The sequence below is a fragment of the Mustela erminea genome, chromosome 19, assembly GCF_009829155.1.
Source record: "Mustela erminea isolate mMusErm1 chromosome 19, mMusErm1.Pri, whole genome shotgun sequence".
NCBI lineage: Eukaryota > Metazoa > Chordata > Mammalia > Carnivora > Mustelidae > Mustela > Mustela erminea.
In genome coordinates, this window is record NC_045632.1 from 1,162,202 (window position 1) to 1,168,417 (window position 6,216).

Consider the following 6,216-nt stretch of genomic DNA (forward strand, 5'->3'; position numbering starts at 1 on the left):
CTATTTTTTGTCTTTTTGATCCTAGCCATTCTGACATGTGTAAGATGGTATTTATTGTGGCTTGGATTTGCATTCGCCTGATGATAAATGATGCTGAACATCTTTTGATGTATCTATCGGCCATCTGATGTCTTCTCTGGAACAATGTCGTTCAGGTCCTCCACCCATTTTTAATCAGGTTATTTGTTTTTTGCACTGACTTGTATGAGTTCTTTATATATTTTGAATATCAACTCCTTCTTGGATATATAATTTGTAAGTATCTTTTCCCATTTAGTATGTTACTTTTTCAAAAATTTTGTCAATGGTTTCATTCACTGTGCAAAAGCTTTTCAGTTAGACGTAGTCCCACTTGTTTGTTTTTGCTTTTGTTGCCCTTACATGAGGAAACAACCAAAAAAATATTGCTTGGACTGATGTCAAAGAGCTTACTGTGTATGTTTTCTTCGAGGAGTTTTATGATTTTAGCTCTTACATTTAAGTTACATTTTTGAGTTTATTTTAGTATATGGTGTAAGAAAGTGGTATAGTTTCATTCTTTTGGTTGTAGCAGTCCAGTTTTCCCAATGCCATTTGTCGAGGAAACCATTCCCCCACACCCCCTGCATTGTATGTTCTTGCCTCATTTGTCATAGATTAATTGAAAATTTAAGTGTGGATTTATTTCTGGACTCTCTATTCTGATCCATCAATCTAAGTGCCTTTCTTTGTGTATGTGTCAGCACCACACTGTTTTGATTACTATAACTTTGTAGTACAGTTTGAAATCAGGGAGTGGGTTATTTCCATCTTGGTTCTTTCTCAAGATTTCTTTGGCTATTCTGGGTCTTTTGTGGTTCCATACAAATTTTGGGATTATTTGTTCTACTTCTGTGAAAAATGTCATTGGTATTTTGATAAGAATTGTATTGAATCTATAGGTTGTTTTGAATAGTATGGACATTTAAATAATATAAATTCTTCTAATCTATGAACATGGTATATCTTTTCATTTTATTTGTATTGTTTTTAGTTTCTTTTATCAATGTTTTATAGTTTTCAGAGTACAGGTCTCCCATCTCCTTGGTTAAATTTAGTCCTAGGCATTTTTTTTGGAAACAATTGTAAATGGGATTATTTTCTTAAATTTTTTTGATAGTTCATTGTTAGTATATGGAAATGAAGCATATTTCTATATATACTAATTTTGTATCTCACAAGTTTACTGAATTTATTAGTCCTAATAAGGTTTTCTTTTATAGAGTCTGTTAGGTTTTCTATATATTGTATCATGTCATCTGAAAATAGTGACAGTTTTAATTCTTCCTTCCAATTTGGATGACTCTTATGTCATTTTCTTGCTTAATTGATGTGGCTAGGACTTCCAGTACTATGCTGAATAAAAGTGGTGAGAGTAGGCATCCTTGTCTTGTTTCTGATTTTAAAGGAAAAGCTTTCAGCTCTTCACCATTGAGTATAATGTTAGTTGTGGGTTTGTCATATGTGAACTTTATTCTGTAGAGGTACATTCATTTTATATCCACTTTTTGAGAATTCTTGTTATAATGGATGTTGAATTTTGTCACATGTTTTTCCTGTATCTATTGAGATGTTTTATGATTTTTTATCTTTCATTTTGTTAACATGGTATATCAGATCAATTGATGTGTGGATGTTAAGCCATTCTTGCATTCCTAGAATAAATCCCACGTGGCCATGGTGCTTGATCCTTTTAATACATTGCTGAATTCAGGTTGCTAATATTTTGTTGAAAATTATTACATTTATGTTCATCAGGGATATTGGTGGGTTTTTTTGGTGTGTCTTTGTTTTTAGTGTCAGGGTAATGCTGGCTTTGTAAAATGAGTTCAGAAGTGTTTCATCTTCAGTTTTTTGGAATTACTTGAGAAGGGTGGGTATTAAGTTTTCTTTAGATATTTAGTAGAATTCATCTGTGAAGCCACTTGGACATGGACTTTTGTTTGTTGGGAATTAAAAAAAAATAATGATTCATTTTCACTACTGGTAATTGATCTATTCAGATTTTCTTTCTTTCCTTTTTTTCCCCCTGTTTTTGAAAGATTTTATTTATTTATTTGACAGACAGAAATCACAAGTAGGCAGAGAGGCAGGAAGAGAGAGAGAGGGAAGTGGGCTTCCCTCTGAGCAGAGAGCCTGATGTGGGGCTCGATTCCAGGACCCTGAGATCATGACATGAGCTGAAGGCAGAGGCTTAACCCACTGAGCCACCCAGGCACCCCTTTTCCTTAAAAAATATTTTATTTAGGGACGCCTGGGTGGCTCAGTTGGTTAAGCAGCTGCCTTTGGCTCAGGTCGTGATCCCAGCGTCCTGGGATCGAGTCCCACATCGGGCTCCTTGCTCAGCAGGGAGCCTGCTTCTCCCTCTGCCTCCACCTGCCATTCTGTCTGCCTGTGCTCGCTCTCTCCCCCTCTCTCTCTCATAAATAAATAAAATCTTAAAAAATATATATTTTATTTATTTATTTGAGAGAGGCAGAGATAGTGACAGAAATAGTGAGAAGGAGCATAAACAGGGAAGAGAAGGAGAAGCAGGCTCCCTACTGAGGAGGGAGCCTTATATAGGACTCAATCTCAGGACCCTGGGATCATGGTATGAGCTGAAGGCAGGTCCTTAACCAACTGGGCCAACCAGGTGCCCCTTGTCTATTCATATTTTCTACTTCTTCATGATTCAGTGTTTGTTTTTTTTAAGAATTCATTTGAGAGAGAGAGAGAGAGAGAGAGAGCGAGCATGACGGGGGGAGGGTCAGAGAGAGAAGCAGACTCCCACTGAGCAGGGAGCCTGATGCGGGACTCAATCCTGGGACCCTGGGATCATGACCTGAGCTGAAGGCTGTTGCTCAACCACCTGAGCCACCCAGGCACCACATGATTCTTGAAAGATTGTATGTTTCTAGGAATTTATCCATTTTTCTAGGTTGTCTAATCTATAATTGTTCATAGCATTTTCTTATGAACATTTATATTTCTGCGGTATTGGTTGTAATTCCTCCTCTTTCATTTCTGATTTTACTTGGGCTTTTTTTTCCCTTGATGAATCTGCTAATGGTTTGTTGATTTTGTTTATCTTTTCAAAAACTAGCTCTTAGTTTCATCGATCTTTTCTTTTCTTTTTTTAAGTTCCTATTCCACTTATTTCTATTCTGATCTGTTATTTCCTTCCTTCTACCAACTCTGGGCTTTGTTTTTTCTTTTTTACCTAGTTCCTTTAGGTGTAGGTTTAGATTGCTTTTTTGATATTTTTCTTGTTTCTTGAGGTTGACCTATATTTAATTATGAACTTCCCTCTTAAAACTACTTTTGCTTCATCACACACAAAAAATGGAAAATTGTTTCCATTTTCATTTGTCTCAAAAAAGTTTTTAATTTCCTCTTTGAGGGGAGCTCAGTCAGTTAAGTGTCTGACTTTGGCTTAGGTCATGATCTCAGGATCCTGGGATCAAGTCTGACATCTGGCTCTCTTTTCAGTGGGGAGTCTGCTTCTCCTTCTCATTCTTCCTCTGTGTTCTCCCTCTCTCAAATGAATAAAAGCAAGAGAGAGGGGGAGAGAGCATGAGCAGGAGGAGGGGGAGAAGCAGACTCTCCACTTGAGCAGGGAGCCCAATGTAAGACTCAATCTCAGGACCCTGGGGTCATAAACTGAGCCAAAGGCCGACACTTAACCAAAGGAGCCATCCCAGGTGCCCCGTAATAAAAATCTTAAAAAAAATAAATTTGCTCTTTGATTTCTTGGTTGATACATTGGTTGCCTCATAGCAAGTTGTTTAGTCTCCATGTGTTTATATTTTTTCCAGTTTTCTTCTTTTAGTTGACTTCTGGTTTCATACCACTGTGATCAGGGACGCCTGGCTGGCTCAGTCAGTAGAGCATGCGACTCTTGATGTCAGGGTTATGAGTTTGAGCCCCATAATGGGCATAGAGCCTACTTCAAAAAATAAGATAAGTTCATACCATTGTGGTCAGAAAAGATGTTTGATATGATTTCCATCTTCTTAAATTTATTGAGACTTGTTTTGTGTTCTAATATGTGATCTATCTTGAAAAATATTTCATTGGACTTGAGAAGAATGTGTATTCTTCTGTTTTGGGATGAAATGTTATATATAGACATATATGTCTATATATATATATATTAAGTCTATCTAGTATTTTTTAAGATTTTAAAAAATTTTTATTTATTTGACAGACAAAGATCACAAGTACGCAGAAAGGCAGGAAGAGAGAGAGAGAGAGGAAGGGAAGCAGGCTCCCTGCTGAGCAGAGAGCCCGATGCGAGGCTGGATCCCAGGACCCTGGGATCATGACCTGAGCTGAAGGCAGAGGCTTTAACCCACAGAGCCACCCAGGCGCCCAAGAAACAGACTCTTAAGTACAGAATACAAACTAATGGTTAACAGAGGGGAGGTGGGAGGATGGGTTACATAGGTGATGGGGATTAAGGAGTGCACTTGTGATGAGCACTGGGTGTTATATGGAAGTGTTGAAGCTCTATATCGTGCACTGGAAACTAACATAACACTCTATGTTCACTGAACGGAATTAAATATAAAGCTTAAAAAAGCTACTGTGATTCTTTCATCAAAGAAGGAGATGGCTGTTGGCTGGGACACCACCAGTGACTGCCACACTGTAAAAATCTCCTTCACATGCAAGGAACAGAGAAAGACGTGTCAGACCTGGAGGAGCTTAGCAATTATGTCAACCACCTTAACTGTCTGAAGGAACTCTTAGGAGAAAGGGTGCAGCCAAATGATATTTAAATCAGAACTAAGATTTCAGGTGAGCAATGGTCAGGGATACTTCTGTACCTCTGACTTTTCAGTTCCTTTCAAAGTCTCCAAGATCTTGCCTTCTTTAGGCCTTTGCAATGCCAGGAATTCTCTTTCCCCTGTCTGTGTCCGAGGCCCTCATACTCATCTTTTGAACTGTAACTTAATTATTAATTTCTCTTCCTTTTACCCATATTTAAGTCATGATCACCTACCAGTGGTTCTCAAAAAACCCTCTTCTTTTTGTTCTTGTCACTTCTTATCACATGGGCAATTCTATGGTTTTTATATTCCAACTATTCTATGTGTCTGGTCAAATAAAATGTCCACTAGGGAAAGAATTTTGACTCTTTGATTATTCATTGATAGCAGGCATCAAAAAACTATGGGCCCAGGCCAAATCTGGCCCACCACTTGTTTTGTACAGCTAATGAGGTTAGAATAGTGGTTATTACATTTTTAAATGATTGAAAAAAGAAAGATGAACAATATTTATGGACAGTTGAAAGTTACAAGATTCAATTTTTTTGCCCAGAAATAAAGTTTTATTGGAATACTGCTACAGTACCTTGTATACATTTTGTCTGTGGCTGCTGTCCCACTGTAGTGGCAGAGTTGAATAGTTGTGACAGAGACCCTTTACAGGAGAAGTGTGCCAACTCCTGCTCCATACTAATTATTGAGATAAATACCTGGTGGATAATGGAATCTATTGGTCCAAATTCAGTATATCACTTAGACATCAGTCATTTACCTCAAGAGCTGGACTTTAACAAGCAATCACTTTCTTCAGTAGTGGGAAAATAAGACATCCCCATAGGGCTAACAGGCAAAGGGAATCCCTGGCTGGTGAAAAGTCAAGTTTGCCTCAATTGGTCAGGCAATGAACCTACACTAGCACAGCTGGAGGGATGTGGTGAATCAGTTTTGAAGTCCGAGGAGGAGACACTGGTAAGTGAAAATGTGAGCATGGGGACATGGGCGTTTGTCACTAATCCTTTATCTCTCAGGTTCTGCATTCAAGCCATGCAAATCCCCTCTGCACCATCCTCAAGACAATATCACAGTTTCCCTACAAGGTACAATTGGTCTCTGGATTTTTCTCACCCAACTATTGCTCATGTTATTTATTTGTCTTTTTACTGGGGCCGGCAGTTCCTCAGGGATATTATCGATTCCCCTTGCAGACACTGTCCTTGCTACCAGTAACATTATAATTGCTACACTGGTGGGAAATGAGATCATGGTGTCTGTAACCTTAAATTTGGGGTCAGGTGCTTTCTTACACTCTCAGGCACATACACTCGTGGTGACAGGCTCACCGTCCAGATATCAAAGGTCTACTTGGTGAGTTTTTCTTTCTTTTTCCTCCTCTTAGAAAATGTTAGAAAAAGTGACTTTCAGTGTTAGAGCTTTATCTTGGAAT